General features: G+C 36.0%; 1 pseudogene; it reads left to right on the forward strand.

The window, feature by feature from the left end:
• Positions 1-1,446: 1,446 nt before the first annotated feature.
• LOC112096984 lies at positions 1,447-14,050 on the forward strand (annotated as a pseudogene).
• The last annotated feature ends 4,998 nt before the right edge of the window (positions 14,051-19,048 follow it).

Here is a 19,048-nt window from a genome sequence, read left to right on the forward strand (position 1 = left end):
TTTACATCAACTCTAATATGCTATCGCTCAGATTTTTTTAACCCTCTTAAATATTCGAGGAACGCCCAAGTCCACTCCTAAGAAAAAGAGTGTTTTCACTTAAGCTCTGAAACTCCAAAGAAGAACATCCCTATAATGCGCCTGCGGAGACTCGAACCGCTTCCCTCACATTTGTGAGGGAGTAGTTTTAGCCACCTGGGCTAAGCCCAAGTGGTTCATAGGCCTGCCTTTACCAACATGACCCTTGGCCATCTCTAATTTAAACCAATCCAAACCGATCTACACCTACTCCATTGCATGTAATTATCTCGTGAGTCATGACAATATATAAGTATACGGTGACATACACATAAAGCTCTGGCTACACTTCATTACGTTACGCTTCCAAGTTCCAAAGGCTGCTAGTGCTGCCATACTACAGTGATTATCCAATGAAGTTTCTTTTTCTATGAATACAAGTAAAATTGACTTAAAAAATTTCTTGCAACTTTTCTTTTTAGCTTATAGTAGTAAGCTATCTATAACTATCAAAGTCTAGTCTTTTCGTTCATATTGCCCACAGGAGGCATAACCACTCGTACAAGCGATTTTGACAGGCTCCACTTGACATTTGACAAGTGCATCTATAAGGCACAAAATTTTGTTAATTAATTAATATTAAAAATTTAAATTTTGTAAGTAAAAAAATAACAAATAAAATCATATTAGGCTGTTATATAATATGATTTATAATAATTACAAATCACGTGTTCGAACATTTCAAGAGTCGTATGGAGCATTTACGCCCGTATTTATGCATGTTAGTTTATTACTTTGTTATAAGAAATAAGAAGAGTAAAATACTCCTTTTTTAATTGTATTTATTAAAAGATAAAGAATCGTTAAATTTAAATTTATTTTTTAATTCTTGAGCAAAATATTTGTTGATAATAAATTAAATTTAATATAGTACATATTCCATTTAAACCTTTGTATTTTTAAGTCTAAGTTTTCTTTCTCTTATTAAAAATATAAGAAATTTATCATTGATCCAACATTAACAATTTAAAATCAATTCATTTTCTGTTGTTTAATATAATATAATTTAATTGTAAAATTGTCAATAAAAAAATTGAAATAATAGTTCTTTATAGGTAATCATTTAAATTACAATAGTCCCCTTCTCTTTGGCATAATTATTTTATGAGCAGTTCTATTATTTTTGTTTGCCATGGGTACTTCTGTCATTTTATCATATAACACACAATTTGGCGCCAAAATGAAGCACCTTTTAGTAGCCAACGGCGGCGTTTCAAGCTTGTGGGAGTGATGTTTATAGTCAAAGAGAGAGAATGAGTGTTTGTTTTGTGATCTCATTTTCTCTGCTGTTTGTGTTGTACTCTCGTTTTCTCTGTTATATTTTCACCTCTTCAACGTTTTCCTTTACCCTTTGCAACTTCGATTTTATTCCCTGGAAATGGCTAAGCTCCTGCTCTGTCTGATGGTTTTTTCTTTAAGTTTTGGAACTTTTACCGCCATTGATGAGCCAAAACAAGAAAGAAGAAGTCTTGTTCATTTCAAAAACTCCCTTCAAAATCCTCAAGTCCTTTCTGGATGGAACAAAACGACTCGACACTGTCACTGGTTTGGAGTGAAATGTAGACACAGCCGAGTCGTCTCTCTTGTTATCCAAACTCAGTCACTCAAAGGCCCTGTCTCTCCTTTCCTCTTTAATCTTTCGAGCCTCAGAATCCTTGACCTCTCCAAAAACCTTCTCTTTGGTCAACTTTCTCCTCAAGTCTCCAACCTTAAACGTCTGAAAATGCTGTCTGTGGGTGAAAACCAGCTGTCCGGTTCTATCCCGAGTCAACTCGGTTTGCTGACTCGGCTCGAAACTATCTCGCTTCGTTCCAACTCTTTCACCGGGGAAATGCCATCTGAGCTTGGGGACATAAAACAGCTCAAGTCCCTCGATTTTTCCGGCAATGGCTTGAATGGAACAATTCCGAGTCGACTCGGTGACTTGACTCAATTGCAGGACTTGGACCTCAGTGACAATCTTCTCTCAGGTTCACTCCCTGTAAGTCTCTTAAAAAATTTACAGTCTTTGAGTTATCTGGATGTTTCAAATAACTTACTGTCTGGTAACATTCCCCCTGAAATTGGCAACTTGAAAAAGCTCAGTGACCTTTATCTTGGCATAGGTCCATACCAGCTGAGCTTGGTAACTGTAGGAATTTGAAAGCAGTGGTGCTTTCTTTCAATGCATTATCTGGGTCGTTGCCTGAGCAGCTGGCCGAGCTACAAGTTTTTACGTTTTCTGCTGGAATGAACCAACTTTCTGGACCATTGCCTTCTTGGCTGGGGAAGTGGAACCAAATGGACTCCCTCTGGCTGTATAATAACCAGTTTGTTGGCCGAATCACACCAGAGATTGGAAATTGTTCTATGTTGAAGTACATTAGTTTGAGCAATAACAAGCTGTCTGGTCCCATACCAAGAGAATTGTGTAATTCAGGATCCCTTGTGGAGATTAATCTTGATGGGAATATGCTTTCAGGAACTATTGAAGATGTTTTTGACAGGTGTACCAATCTGAGTGAGTTGGTACTCGTAAATAATCGCATCTCTGGTTCCATACCTGAGTATATCTCGGAGCTGCCATTGAAGGTTTTTGATCTTCAATATAACAATTTCACTGGTGTAATACCAGTGAGTCTGTGGAACTCGGAGAACTTGATGGAGTTTAATGCAGCCAGTAATCTGTTAGAGGGTTCTCTTTCCTGGGAGATAAGTAATGCCGTTGCTTTGGAGAAGCTTGATCTTAGTAGCAATATGTTAACAAGGCAAATACCTAAGAAAATTGGGAATCTCACAAATATTCAAATTCTTAAGTTGAATTCAAATTTTTTTGATGGGATTATTCCAATGGAATTTGGAGACTGCATTTCACTTAACACATTGGACCTGGGAAGCAACAATCTCAATGGGTCAATTCCAGAGAAGATTGCAGACCTGGCTTAGCTACAATTCTTAGATCTTTCTCATAATAATTTATCGGGGCCGATTCCTTCAAAGCCTTCATCCTATTTTCATGAGGTCAATATACCTGATTTAAGTTATAGCTAGAATCACGGAAAGTTTGATCTTTCATACAATACGTTGTCTGGTCCAATACCTGAAGTACTGGGGAGCTGCGTGGTGGTGGTATATCTTCTACTCAACAATAACATGCTCTCTGGTAAGATTCCTGGATCACTCTCGAGACTAACAAACCTTACAACCTTGAACTTGTTTGGGAATCTGTTAACAGGTTCCATTCCACCGGAATTTGGTGACTCTCTCAAGGTTCAAGGCTTGTATTTGGGACATAACCAGCTTACGGGTTCCATCCCTGAAAGCTTAGGTTATTTGAGTGGTTTGGTAAATGGTAAGGCTGAATTTGTCAGGGAATAAATTATATGGTTCAGTGCCAACTAGTTTTGGGAACTTGAACGGGCTCACCCATCTGGATTTAAGCTGTAATGAGCTTGATGGTGAGCTTCCTTAATCTTTGTCACACATTCTAGGAATTGTGGGGCTTTATGTTCAATCCAATAAGTTTTATGGTCCACTAAATAAGCTCTTTTTTTAAATTCAGTTGCCTGAAAGATTTTAATAATGAACTTGAGTAATAATTTCTTTGATGGGGGTTTGCCACAGTCTTTGAATAACCTTCCATGCTTAACAAGTGTGGATTTTCATCTAAACAAGTTTACAGGAGAGATTCCTCCTGAACTTGGTAATCTTGTGCAACTGGAATACCTGGATTTTTCAATGAACATGCTAGATGGACATATTCCAGAGAAGTTATGTAGTTTGCCCTATCTGTTATACCTGAATTTGGCAGATAATAGATTGGAAGGTGAGGTGCCGAGAAGTGGTATTTGTCAGAACCTCTCAATAATTTCACTCACTGGGAACAAAGATCTCTGTGAGAAAATTATGGGTTCAGATTGTCAGATTTTGACCTTTGGTAAATTGGCCCTGGTTGGAATTGTTGTTGGCTCAGTTCTTGTCATTGCAATTATCGTCTTTGTGCTGCGGTCGTGGATTCAAAGAAGCAACAGGCAAAGTGATCCTAAGGAAACTGAAGAAAGCAAGCAGAACAGTATCTCTGAGCAAAATAGAAAGAGTATCTCAGATCGCAGCAGCATCGCGTTAATGGAGCATTTGAGCATCAATTTAGCCATGTTTGAGCCAAGTCTGGGAGGAAAATGTTATTGGAGGTGGTGGCTTTCGAACTGCATTCAAAGGTACTATGCCTGATCAGAAAACAGTTGCAGTCAAGAAGCTAAGTCAGGCTACCGGACAGTGTGACCGAGAATTCGCTGCTGAAATGGAAACCTTGGACATGGTAAAGCACCAAAATCTTGTGCAGTTGCTTGGTTACTGCTCAGTTGGTGAGGAGAAGCTACTTGTTTATGAGTACATGGTCAATGGAAGCTTAGATGACTGGCTAAGAAATCGGGCTGCATCTCTTGATTGGGGCAAACGCTGTAAAATTGCATATGGCGCTGCTCGTGGCATATCATTTCTTCATCATGGCTTCAAACCTTATATCATCCACATGGATATCAAAACCAGCAACATCTTGCTCAATGATTACTTTGAAGCAAAAGTTTCAGATTTTGGGCTTGCTCGATTGATCAGTGATTGCGAGAGTCATGTAAGCACTGATACAGCAGACACGATTGGCTATGTTCCCTCGGAGTATGGCCAAGCTGGGAGGGCTAACGAAAGAGGTGATATATATAGCTTCGGTGTTATTTTACTTGAATTGGTGACTGGAAAACAGCCCACAGGACCTGAGTTTGAAGATAAAGATGGTGGGAACTTGGTTGATTGGGTGTTGCTGATGATGAAGAAGGAATAGGTTGATGATGTTCTGGACCTTATAGTACGTAATGCAAATTCAAAACCAATGATGCTTAAAATGTTGCAGATTGCCACTGCTTGCGTCTCTGATAATCCTACTGTGAGGCCTAGCATGCTTCATGTGCAGGAGTTTCTTGAAAATATTATAGTGGAAGAACATTCAGAAGAGATTAGAATAGAAAGGGGAGAATCCTCTGGTACTAAGGATATATATAGCAGAGGTAAGTTTGAAATAAATTGCAAAATATGTAGAATGAACTTAGAATGATAAGCACCAGAGTTCCTGCTGCTAATCTAATCATAATTTAGTTTCAAAAAATTTTTATTGTCAATTAAAGTCATTACTTGGGAGCTTGGGAACTTTCGCAATTCCCCTGAAAGCTACACAAAAAATCTACTCACATATACAATGTCCTAACTAGATACTACTCAACAAAAAAATCCCTTAGTATAAGCTCTATTTGCTGAAGTTTTTGTTATGTTAAAACATGCAGGTTAAAAGTGTGGATGTTATTTTGCTTCTACCAGAGATACCAAAGTTGGTTCGTTTTCAGTGGAGTTGATTGTGCAAGAAAGTGCTGTGATTGAGAGCGAAAAAGAAGTATCTATGCTAATGTGTAGTGAAGATGATAGAGTCAACAGAGGTAAACCCTGTCAAAATATTTATGTTTGAGAATGTAAACTGCTAGTGTCAATGAATTGTGACTACTACTCTATTACTGCAACCAACCTAAAAAATGGCCATTAATGTCTTTGTGTCTTCTGTCTCCTCTTAGCCTGAAATATGACATAATGAGATCAGGTGGGAGAAACATTTGTTACCAACACCAACCAAGTTCACAAAACCTGTTATGTCATATGGCCGAACAGATTTGTTTAACAATGATATAGTTACCTATACTTTGCAATATCACATTTAAGCATTTAGGCCAAAATTATTGATATTGTAGCCTAATTCATAACAGTTTAGAGAATAGTGATCTGTGTAAGGTTAGCAGGAAAATGACTACACCACCAGCAACAGGATATCCTGTAAATATAGAATAAATATCAGCTTGCATCTTGCATGACTTTATAGATGCTTTTGGCATTAATAGTGACTTCAGTTTTGGGAGTAAAGGGGATGTGAGCTAGAAGTAGGTAGAATATGAATAAGAAGGATTGAAGTTTTAATTGGAGAAAGATATTGACAGTGACTTATGAATTATTCATTTGGTTTCTTGGTGGCCTTTTCATTTATATAGGTTTAATTGGAATAAGAAATTTTAGAATAAGTTTTATAGAGGAGTGGGGTTGGTAATGGTGCAATTATTAATCGCCTAGAGCCATTTGGAAAGTGAGTATTTCTTTTCTTCATCTTGTTATGTTGTTGAGCTTTGAAGTGTGATATGTGCAGATCATTATGTACTTTTAGACTGTGGGGCAGTACAGGCAGATGCATCAACTGTAGACCACCTTGCCTAATTGGAGACTCTAATGTAGGGGAGCACACATTAGGGGGAATCCATAATATAATGGATGGCATCAGCTTAACCTGATGCTATTGTTATAATGTTTATCTGGATCTTCAAAATTTCTCTCACTAGAGCAAGTTGCTATGATTCAGACACTTAGTTAGAAACCGTGGATGAACTATGCAGCAATAAATCATCTTTAAAGGATAGCTTCTGGTAGTTATGTTTTTGTTGGTGAATCATTGCGTATTTTTTTTAATACAATTTGAGTAAAACAAGACAGGACTTAGCTGTAGGGTGCATGAATTTATTTCACTTGGTCGTTCTTTTTGTTTCCACTTCTCCCATTTGGATGTTGCTCCATAATTGGAGTCAAATGGCCCGTTCTCAAACTATATAATCAAAAGATGGCTCATAACAGCTACAAGCTAGCAAATTAATGAAATAAATGCAGCTTTTAAGTTTTCAAATTTTGAATCTCTTCGCATTTCGCTTTGCAGGTAACAGTAAGGAGAAGCCAAAAGCTAATTGGTAAGATCACAGCACTTCTAAATTTGGTAAGTTTTTTAAAACAGACCATTCTTTTACATTGAAATGTTATTAGTTAGGTTCATATTTTTGTTCATTCATATTCGTATGCCACTCATAATACCATTCTTTTGCTAGACCCTCGTTTATCGTTCACACGATCGAGTTCTTACAATTCATAAGCACGCAAGACTAGAAGGAGAGAAAAATGAAGTTAAAATGAAAATCTTGTTCAACATTCAGTGGCTGCTTTAACCAATTGCTGGTTTTTCATTGGGGTAAGTAGACATCAGTCCAAGTTGTCAAGTTATACAGGTTTCTTTTATCCATGACCAGTTTTACTTTCCATTTTCTAGGAACAAACAAGTTGACAATATTATAGCAGTTCCTCCTTGTTGGTATTGTAGGGGGATACACTTTTGGTCTAGCTTGCTAAGGATTAGCAGTTGCCGATGATTAGTCTTTCAAGATTCCCAATTGGTTTGCACAGTCATCTTCAACACTCTGTAGGCTTGGTTGCTTGGTCGTTTTGATTTGTAGACTTGTAATGGTTTCAGAGATTTTTGTTGTTTGAATAGAAGGGTGTTCCTTTCGGGAAAAATGGAAAAAAGAAAAAAAGAAAAATAGAGCGATGTTGGCTAAGCAAGGTTGGTGATTGGTCTTTGAACATTCTTTGGTAGCTCGGGTGTTGAAAGCTCGATACTTTAAACACAAGTCTTTTCTTACTGCCAAGCATGGTCATAACCCTTATCTTATGTCTGGTGAAGTCTTCTATGGGTACATGGTGTTCTTGAACGGGGTATTCGGTGAAATATTGGGTGTGGGTCACAACTCACAAGTGGATGTCTGTCATCGCAATTGGATTCCACTGCTCAATTCTTTTTGCGCAGTCTCTAGTGCCTCGCTTTGATAAAAAAGTCTCTCCTATACCGTTGGATGGTAATCGTTGGAATGATTCTTTGTTGCGGGAGCATTTTGTGCCTTTGCACGTCCAATATTCCCCTGCAGATGTGATGTCCATTCCTAGAACCACATATTAAATTGTGACCCTCGGCCAAAAGGCATCTGTAAGAACCTTTTGAATCAAGCAGTGTGAGGATTCAAAAGGTTGTCAGCATCTTACAGACTTGCACAGTTACATTAAGTTTCGTTTCGATTTCCGTGTTGTCCTTTATTTGTATTCATCAAACCCTTTCTTTAAGTCAAATAAGTGTTAACTAAATGAACCATAACCGTGTAACGCTGCCACAAAAAGAATTTGACCTCACGAGGAACATTGAGATGCCAGATCTTATTCCGATCCCTTGAAGAATTACTAGAACTTTTTACAGCATCCATATTCTCCCAAGCCAGAGACATAAGATGCACTAATTTAACGGTATAATTGCCATCCTTCGTAAAATGGCATAACACCTCATCAACCCTTGGAGACTAGGCACATGAATTTGCAAAATGGATTCAATAGCCTACAAGAGTTGATAGCAAACTTGCTTGACCTATTGAAAGACACGGTTGTATAGACTTATGGTACAAGGTCACCTAGCTAAAGGCTTTGGTTCAGGGCAAGGATCCGCCAGTAGCAGTTCATTTCCCAGTTCCTGTTGAAAAAACATGCACGTGGCATGCAAAATCAAGAAAGCATGCAATTTTTCAAAGAGCTACCAAACATTTGAAGAAAAAATAAAAAGTTGGCAAATTTGTCAAATTTGCCAAATGGACAGCATTGACAATTTGCTTAGGTTATGTGGAATAGTAAAGGGGTTGGTGCAATAGTGCCATTGTTTTCCCTATAAATAGATGGCACTTCTTCCATTCATTTGCATCCCAAAAAAATTGTTAGGCTTATAAGTTTCTAAGCTTTTGAGAGAAGTGAGAGAAGTGTGTCTGGGGAATTTATTTTTCCTGCAGAGTGTGAGAGTACTACGTATATTTGGGTTTTTGGGAAGTGAGATTCGTTACTCAAATATTGTACTCTATTAATTGTTAAATAAACAATTATTCTTTCTTGCCTCCGTGGATGTAGGTTTAATTACTGAACCACGTAATTCTTGTGTCCTTTATTTTTCTATAATTATTTGGTGCGCTTGATTCCGTATTCCATGCACAACAAGTGGTATCAGAGCCGACGGTTCGTACTGGGGGGGATACGGTACTGTTCACGTATATGGTACTATTCACGAATACGGTGGAGACGGCCATTTGTACTTGGGGAGACAGTCTATTGTAAGTAGTGTGTATTTTTGCATGTCTAGAAAAGTTCTGTCCACAAAGGCGATAAAAGTCTAAGGATTCTAGTTTTTAATTGGGACCGAGTTCCCGTCCAGTCTCCTGGGAACTTTCCTGATGCATTTATTCACACAAAATTAACATCATAGAGACTATTTTTCAAGTGGAAATAATTCGTTGAGAAAATGGTAGAAGATGAAACTTCCAGAATTGGGGAGAGATCTACCGAGACTATTTCAGGAGACACTTAAGGTGGGAGGCGAGATTTGTCAAATCGCTATTCAGCACCTGTTATAGGAGGCCAGAAGATCGATGTTGAAAAGTTTGATGAGAAAATCAACTTCGGCATGTGGAGGCGCGAAGTTATGGATGCCCTTATTCAAATCGATCTCGATATTGTTCTGAAAAATAAAAGACACTTGTATGATGAAGAAATTTGGGATCGTATCAACGAGAAAGCTTGTGGTTAGATCAGATCTTGTTTGACTAAGGAGGTGAAATACTTGGTGAAAGATGAGGAGTGTGCGGTGACTTTGTGGCATACATTAGAGGAGAAGAATCTGTTAAAAAGTCCTAAAAATTGTCTTCATGTAATGAGCCAAGTATATGGTTTTCGAATGAAGCCTGGGGTGTTCATGCACGATCATGTCTCAAGATTTGAAAAGTTACTTGCTGATTTGAAGAATCTTAATGAAGATATTAAGGATGAAGTCAATGCTATGATTCTGTTACACTCACTACTAGAGGAATATAGCAATTTTGTGACTACTTTGATATATGGGAAGAGTGTGATTGTTTTCAAAGATGTTTGCACAACATTGACTAACTTGAAGATTCAGAATAATGATAAAAATTCCGAACAAGCATTGTCTGAAATTTTGGTGAGCAGAGATTGGGCGATGGAGAAAAAGAAAAAGCGTGGTGGAAAGAATTCTCGATCCAAATCGAGAAACAGAAATCTAGCTCGAGATGAGTGTGCCTTTTGTCATGAAATGGGTCATTGGAGGAAAGATTGTCCAAAGGCTCAAAAGAGAGATGGGAAGAAACCAGTAGCAGCAAACATGGCACGGAAAGATGAGGACTCTGATTATTCACTAAGTATCACTCCTGCAATATATGTGGCTAGTTCAAGCGAGTGGATACTTGATACTGAAGCAACTTATCATTTGTGTCCTATTAAGGAATGGTTTACAGATTTTTGTAATTTGGAATCCGGTGAAGTTGTGATAGGGAATTATCAACCTTGTCGCACAATAGGGATAGGAACAATTCGGCTCAAAATGTTTGATGGAATGGTTAGAGAACTCAAAGAGGTTAGATTTGTTCCGACTTTAAAGAAAAATCTAATTTCTGTGGGTGCTTTAGAAGCTAAAGGCTACAAGGTTACCATTGAAGATGGTATAATGAAGTTTACATATGGAGCTATGGTGATTCTGCAAGGGGTTCGGCGTCACAATCTGTACTATTTGAAGGGAGGTACAACTAATGAAGCAAATGTTGTTGAAGCGCACAGTGACACCACCAAGCTATGGCATGTACGACTGGGACATGCTGAAATACTAACTAGGCAACCCAAGAGGGAGGTGAATTGGGATTTTAAAAAATTATCCTAGGCAAACCACACAACAATTTAATCTAATGCCTTAATAAATTCGAAAACAATAAATTCAATAAAAGCACAATAATAAATGAGTAAGGGAAGAGAAAGCAAACTCAAGGATTTTTACGTGGTTCGGGAATCCCCGTCTACGTCCACGCCTCCAAGCACACCGGGCTTGAGGATTTCACTATCCAAGCCTTTCCAAGGCTTCAAATGTTTACAATTGACTTCAAGGTGTCAATGAACTTTTACAACAATGAACCTTTACAACAAGAGATTATATCTCCAATCTCTTCACCCCAAGTGTTTCTCACACTTGTACTCTCACAATTTGATGAGAAATAAAAAATACAACAATGAATCTCTCTTTAAGAGTAGATATACAAATTGAAGAACAAAGATGATTTAATGAATGATGATTCACGAAGTTGAAGCTCAATATATGTTGTGTGCACTTGTTCTTGCTTGCTTGGATCTCCCAAAAATGAATTGGTTTTGAGTTTATATAGTTTGAACTCAAAAACTAGCCGTTATGCACATTCTGGGCGTATTCGGTTTGTCGTTTATGGAATCCGGTAAGCCGGATTTATGTTACCGTTAAGGCAAAATTTTGAATTTTGCCTATTCGGCTTGCCGGTTACGAAATCCGGTAAGCCGTTTACGTTCTGGATACATTCTGCCCAATATCCGGTTTTTCAGTTTTTATATCCGGTAAGCCGGATGCTACAATAACTTGCACTGTGCACTATTTTCTAAAATTATAGTTTGACCCCAAAACTTTACAAAACTATATTACGACCCAAAACGTTATGAAACTTTGCAAATAGGTCCAATTTTAGAATTTCTAAGTAATGCTTTGTTAATCCCAAAACTTTATGAAATTATGATATAGCCAAAAATGTTATGACACTTTTCAAATAAGTCATTTACCAAAATTTCAAGCAATACTTGTTTATTTCAAAGTTTTCAAAATTCTTTCAATTAAACCATAAACTTTGAAAAACAACCAATTTCATAAAATCATTTTTCCATTAAATATGAAACATTTATAATGTGAAAATAATGATTTATTTAAAAAGAATAAAAACAATCAATTTCATAAAATCATTTTTTCGTTAAATATAAAACCTTTATAATGTAAAAATAATGATTTATTTAAAAAGAATATTAAATAATTTGATCTTGTTTGTTATCATCAAAATCAATATTATGGAAACATATATGTTAACACATGCTGGAGAGAAGTCTTTGCAAACTCTGATGAGGCATGGACTCTTAAAATGTACTAAAACCCGTAAATTAAATTTCTGTGAGCATTGTATAGTAGGCAAGAAAACAAGGGTCAAGTTTGGTACAACTAATCACGATACTCGTGAGATCCTTGAATATGTTCATAGTGATGCATGAGGACCAACCAAGGCTGTATCAATTGGTGGAAGCCATTATTTTGTTACATTTGTTGATGATTTCTCTAGACGTGTGTGGGTGTACACCATGCGAGTAAATGATGAGATTCTAGAGATTTTCTTGAAATGGAAGAAATTGGTGGAGACTCAAACTGGCAGAAAAATCAAAGTATTACGATCTAATAATGGGGGTGAATATACTTATGATCCATTCTTGTAAATATGCCAGAACGAGGGTATTAAAAGACATTTCATGGTGAGACATACTCCGCAACAGAACGGTGTGGCTGAGCGTATGAATCGTACTTTATTGGAGAAGGTACGGTGTATGTTATCTAATGCTGGTTTAGATAAAAATTTTTGGGCTGAAGCTGTGAGTTACGCAAGTCACTTGATAAACTGATTGCCTTCTGATGCAATTGGAGGTAAAACTTCTATATAAATGTGGTCTAGAAAGCATGCACAAGACTATGATTCCCTTCGTATATTCGGGTGTCCAGCTTATTATCATGTCAAAGATGATAAACTGGATCCTCGTACTAGAAAAGCTATCTTTGTGTGATTCAAAGATGGAGTAAAGGGCTTCAAGCTTTTGGATCTCGAAAATAAAAAGTTTGTGTGTAGCAGAGATGTCACATTTGATGAAGCTTTAATTATAAAAGCTTCAAGTTCTCAGCAGGTGGAGAACAAGACCAAAGAGGTATTGCAGCGGGTGGAGTTTGATGTAACTCCATATGTACTAGTTAGTTTTACATTAAAGAAGGGTTCAACTATGGAGGTGACACCTAGAGTTGAAGAAGAGATTGTTTCTTCTGATGTCCCACAAAATGAAGAAACAATTGATGATGTAGATAATGATGATTTTATAACAACAAGGAGGCCAAGAAGAGAGATAAAGAAACCTAGATGACTTACTAAAGATATGGTGGTAGCCTATGCACTTCCAGTTATTGATGATGACATCCCCAACACTTTCGATGAAGCATTACACAGCAGTGAAAGTGATCAGTGGAAATTAGCCATGAAGGAATAAATGAAATCTCTCCATCAAAACCAGACTTAGGAACTTATAAAGTTACCAAAAGGGAAAAGGGCTATTGGCAATAAATGGGTCTACACTAAAAAGCAAGGATCTTCGAATCAATCAACTTCTTGATACAAGGCAAGGCTCGTGGCAAAATATTTTTCTCAGATGGAAGGTATTGACTATAATGAAGTTTTCTCTCCAGTTGTAAAATATACTTCCATTTGTATTCTACTTGCCTTAGTTGCAGAATATAATTTAGAGTTTGCTCAATTGGATGTTAAGACGGCGTTCTTACATGGAGATTTGGAGGAGGAAATCTATATGATTCAGCCTTGTGGTTTCAAAGTTGCTGGAAAGGAGAATCATGTGTGTATGTTGATTAAATCTTTGTATGGACTAAAACAGTCGCCAAGGCAGTGGTACAAAAGATTTGATCAATTTATACAAGGGCAGAAATTCACCAGAAGTGAACACGATCATTGTGTTTACTTTAGAAGACTATTAGATTGAGCTTTCATCTATTTGTTACTCTATGTCGACGATATGCTTATAGCTTTGAAGAATAGAGATGAGATCGAAAGATTAAAGAAGCAGCTGGCTTCTGAGTTCGAGATGAAAGACTTGGGTGATGCACAGAGAATACTTGGGATGAAGATTCGTAGAGACAAGAAGAATGAGAGCGTATGGTTGACTCAAAAGTCTTATTTGAAGAAAGTGCTAGAAAGATTCGGTATGGATGACAAAACTAAACCGGTATGTACAACTCTAGCTCCTCATTTCAAATTAAGCTCTTCTTCATGTCCTAAATCTCAAGAGGAGCGCGATTACATGGCTCGTGTTTCATATGCTAGTACTGTGGGTAGTTTTATGTATGCTATAGTATGTACAAGGCCCGATATATCTCAAGCAGTGAGCATGGTTAGTAGATACATGCACAATCCGGGTAAAAGTCACTGGCTTGCAGTAAAGTGGATTCTCCGATATCTGTATGGGACAGTTAATGTTGGATTATTGTACATAGGGATGGCAAAAATCCCCACGGGGACGGGTACCCTCGGGGATTTTTTCCATTCGGGGAGGGTATAAGGATAATTTCATACCCAATTTCTTATTCGGGGAAGGGGACGAGAAAATTTTTTTACCAAATTTCTTATTCGGGGAGGGGACGGGGATGAGGTGGAATCCCCATCCCCTACCCATTTCCCCATTTTAATTTTTAATTTAATTTTTATTTTTTAAAATTACTAGTAAATAAATTATAAAATTTGAATTATAAAATTATAAGTATTGGTAAAAATAAAAAATATCAAAATATTTATATTATTAAACTTTTAGGCCTAATTAACTAATTAAAGTCCTAAATTTTTATTTATGACATTAAAAAGACCGGACAGATTCTATTAGCCCAAAACTTTTGTTTTAATTTTAATATTCATTAAATATTTTAAACTTAAATCTATTTTTTATTTATCTTAAATCTATTTTTTATTTATCTTAAATCTATTTTTTATTTATTTTTAGATGTTATAATTGCCCACAGCAAATCATAATTTTAATATCTAATCTAATATAATATTTGCTGTTAATTTGCTTCGACTTAACTATTGTGTTGTAAAGGGAATAGTCCACATTTATAAAGTGCCCATGCCACCATTGAAAAGTTAATTTTGAATCTAAATTTGATTTTATTTGTAACAATTTTGTATTAGACTATTAATTTGTTCATGATAGTTTGTATCCCTTGCATGCTGCGTTACTTACTAATTTAATGTATGTGACTTTTGTAATGGATATTAATGTAAGATATATTTTGAACTTTACTTTTATTTGAATTTTTTATTTTAATATGATTAACTCAAAATCGACAAAAAAAATGTATTAATTATTCGGGGATCGGGGACCCTCGGGGATCCCCTGTTATTATTTGGGGAGGGGATGGGGATTCTCTTAAATAATTTTGACGGGGATGGGGAGGGGACGGGGACATACGTAAAATTTCGGGGATGGGTACGGGGAGATTGGTCCCCTCCCCGCCCCTCCCCATTGCCATCCCTAATTGTACAAGAAGGATTGTGGTCAACAATGTGTTGGGTATTGTGATTTTGATTTCGTTGGAGACCTTGACAAGCGAAGATCAACAACGGGCTACGTATTCACATTGGGTGGAGGTCTGGTTAGCTGGAGGTCGATTCTACAATCGAAAATTGCTCTGTCCACTACAGAAGCAAAGTATATGGCAGCAACTGAAGTTGTAAAAGAAGCTATTTGGTTGAAAGGCTTGTTAGGTGATTTAGGAGTCATCCAAGAGAACATTGCGGTCTTATGTGATAATCAAAGTGCGATATTCCTTGCGAAGAATCAAACATATCACGCTCGGACGAAGCACATAGATGTGAAATATCATTATGTGAGAGAGATTATCGAGAGCGGTGTTGTGTTGTTGAGAAAGATTGATACCAAAGATAATCCATCAAATATGTTGACGAAGGTAGTTTCTAGAGTTAAGTTTCAACATTACTTGAAATTAATTCAAATCCTTTGATTGTGTTAAGTTATGTCCTTTGGAAATTTTGAACTACGGTTGGCTTGATCCCAAATTTTGGGTACATAGGCAGTCACAGAGATGCAGCCACTTTTGGGGATGATGGTTCATTGGTAGTCGGCTCAGATTTAGACAAATTTCGCCGAGGTGGAGAATTGTTGAAAAAACATGCACGTGGCATGCAAATTCAAGAAAGTATGCAATTTTTCAAAGAGCTACCAAACATTTGAAGAAAAAAATGGAAAGTTGACAAATTTGTCAAATTTGCCAAATGAACACCATTGACAATTTGCTTAGGTTAGGTGGAATAGTAAAGGGGTTGGTGCAATAGTGCAATTGTTTTCCCTATAAATAGATGGCACTTCTTCCATTCTTTTGCATCCCAAAAAAATTGTTAAGCTTATAAGTTTCTAAGCTTTTGAGAGAAGTGAGAGAAGTGTGTCTGGGGAATTTATTTTTCCTGTAGAGTGTGAAAGTACTGGGTATATTTGGGTTTCTGGGAAGTAAGATTCGTTACTCAAATATTGTACTCTATTAATTGTTAAATAAACAATTATTTTTTCTTGCCTATGTGGATGTAGGTTTAATTACTGAACCACGTAATTCTTGTGTCATTTATTTTTCTATAATTATTTGGTGCGCTTGATTCCGCATTCCGCGCACAACAGTTCCCATTCAACATTCAAGGCTTCGCTTCTTTATAGACTGCTCTTACTCTTACCGCTGCTTCCTATGCTTCATGCTACTACTTTGACTTGTCTGAACCCTCACATCCTTCCCACTTGATATCCCGTTTCTTTATCTCGCGCTGTCGAAGGGGAATGAGATGGGAGAGCCTAGGTTGTTGACAATTTTTTTTTTGTTAAATAAAGCGAGATCTTATGCAACATATTTAATTTGAACAATCTTATGACATCATTATGTATAAATTTATTTTCATCGTGCACACATCTAAATTAATTTGGCTATGTGTGCTTTCATATTTGTAAAAAATAGTCTTTGATAAGAATTATTTTATAGTGTCAAGATATAACCTACAGCACGAATATTACAGTTTACTTAATTACTTATCAATTAAATTAAATTAATTGGAGATTTTTTTTTTAATTCAAGAGTTGAAAACTCTCATTTTTTATATTGGTATCTTATACTAATATCATAGAATTTTTAGTAAACATTAAATTGACATGAATAGCAATATCAGATAAAAAATCGTGAATAAATTAAGTAGAAAAATTTCATTACTTATTCTAAATGATGGGTAGGGGTCTTGCCTAACTCCCTACCAATAAAATGGTTTGAAATTTTAAAAAAAAATGTTCTAGCTGCAGTTGGAAAGAACAGCCTTCTTAACACTCAGATTTTGGATTCGACCTTCAATAATTTTTGTTGTTTTTAGTATTAATAAAGGTCGTTAGTGATCTATTCAAAGAAAAATTGTCGTACTCTGTTGTTTTTATTATTAAAATTGAAACGTGGGTGCTAATTAATGTTTTTTTTTCTTTAGGCTGCAATAGCCCCCACCCAATTTTGAATTATTACTTCGTTTCATTACTTTATACTGTCAAGATTCCTATTTGATGATCTTAAAATTTAAGGAAAAAAAAGAGAATATAATCTTTCTTCATTCGTAGCAGTTATGAAACATTCCGTTATTAAAAAACAAAAATCCTTGACATTCTAATATAAGACATTATTTTAAGATTTTAAAATTTTTTTTTGATTTTTTTTTTGATTTAAGATATTATGATATATATTTTACTCTTTTATTTTCATTGTAATTGTGATTTAACCTCACACCCATCATCAAACTTACCCCTGGCCACATAGTGTTGAGTCCAAAAATCGCTGGAATGGTTGCAATCAAACCAAAGTTGCGGCCCAACTTTAATGTTTCGACCAACTGTTGCGGCTACGAGTTGATTGTCACCACTCATATCAACTTGCTCCCAGCTGCCGTCTAGATCTGATTCCCTCTGGTCCCTTTCATGGCCACCAGCCGCCAGCAACACCAAACCCTTAAAAGTAAGGTTATTTACAGTTTTGCCATCGGTTGTATTTTTATTTGAGAGAAAAAAATGACAAATATAAAGCATCAGGGTTCATATTGGGTGCTTCAATTTGAAAATATCCTAAATTTTGATGGTAATCTGGATGATATTTTTTATTGGGTTTGCATAATGGATGATTTTCTTCAAACTGTCTCTCTGAAAGTTGTTGTCTCTCATGCATTATTTAGGTTGACATGTGACGCTTTAAATTTTTTGGAATAATTACAAGAATTAAGAATTCGACATGGACTAGATGAAATTAAAGAATGGTTTGATATATGACAATTGATTGAAGAACATTTAGTTCGTCATAATGATGTCGAACCATCTCCTTTTACACCAATGAAAGTAGAAGATGATGATATTGTTCATCTATGTGAAATTTTAAAAAAGGAGGTATAACCTACTCTTGATTTGAGCATTGAGTCTAATAATATGATTGAGTTTGTGCAGTAAAATTAAGTTGAAGAGACCCTAGCAATGATTGACATGTTTATGCCTATCCATGTTGAAGACATAAATGTTATTCTTGAAGAAGATTTTTGGCTATAAAGATAAAGTTAATTGGTGACAAGACTGAGATTTGGCAAAAAACTTGAGAGGCTTAGAAGTGAATCTTTCGCACAAGGCTTCATCTTCTCTCATCTCCTCAAAAAGTTATTCATAAGTGCAAGAAAAAGATGAAACATGGAGTGGAGTATTTCGAGTTTCGAGCATAATTGATGAGCAAGGTTATTAGTTCAAGCTCCAAGATACATCGATGCTCTATTATAAGTTATATCCTCTAGATAAACTCAAGTACAATTTTCTTTTAAAAGTGGGAGACAATGACGCTGCAAAAACATAAAAGATTGATTGGTAAAAGAAATTAGGTTTCTAAATAATGAAAGTTTTATTAGAAAAGTCTAAATGAATAAGACTAAAATTTTAGAGCCTTTTTATACTAACCCTAGATATCATGAATTTACCAAAATAAATAAATTTGAAATATTATTTCATAATAAAAATACCTAATCAAAACAAGGAAAAAATACAAACAACATCCAAATTTGATATCTAAAAAAAGATAAAAATCTTGAAAATAACAACAAAAATAAGAAAATAACTTAAAACTGAAAAACAATAGAATATAAGCAAAATTTCTAGCTTGAGCATAGGGAAAAAAGTCGCAAGTATCGAGACGATATATTATATGCCCAAAAAGGATACCTATAAGCCAAGTTATAACCTCCGGAAAGTACTATACACATTCTATAGGACACAACCAGCCCCGACCCATTCGTCGGATTCGAGTCAAATCATGTGATCTAATATCTAA

This window comes from Citrus clementina, unplaced genomic scaffold (genome assembly GCF_000493195.1).
Source record: "Citrus clementina cultivar Clemenules unplaced genomic scaffold, Citrus_clementina_v1.0 scaffold_7, whole genome shotgun sequence".
In the NCBI taxonomy this organism is placed as follows: Eukaryota; Viridiplantae; Streptophyta; class Magnoliopsida; order Sapindales; family Rutaceae; genus Citrus; species Citrus x clementina.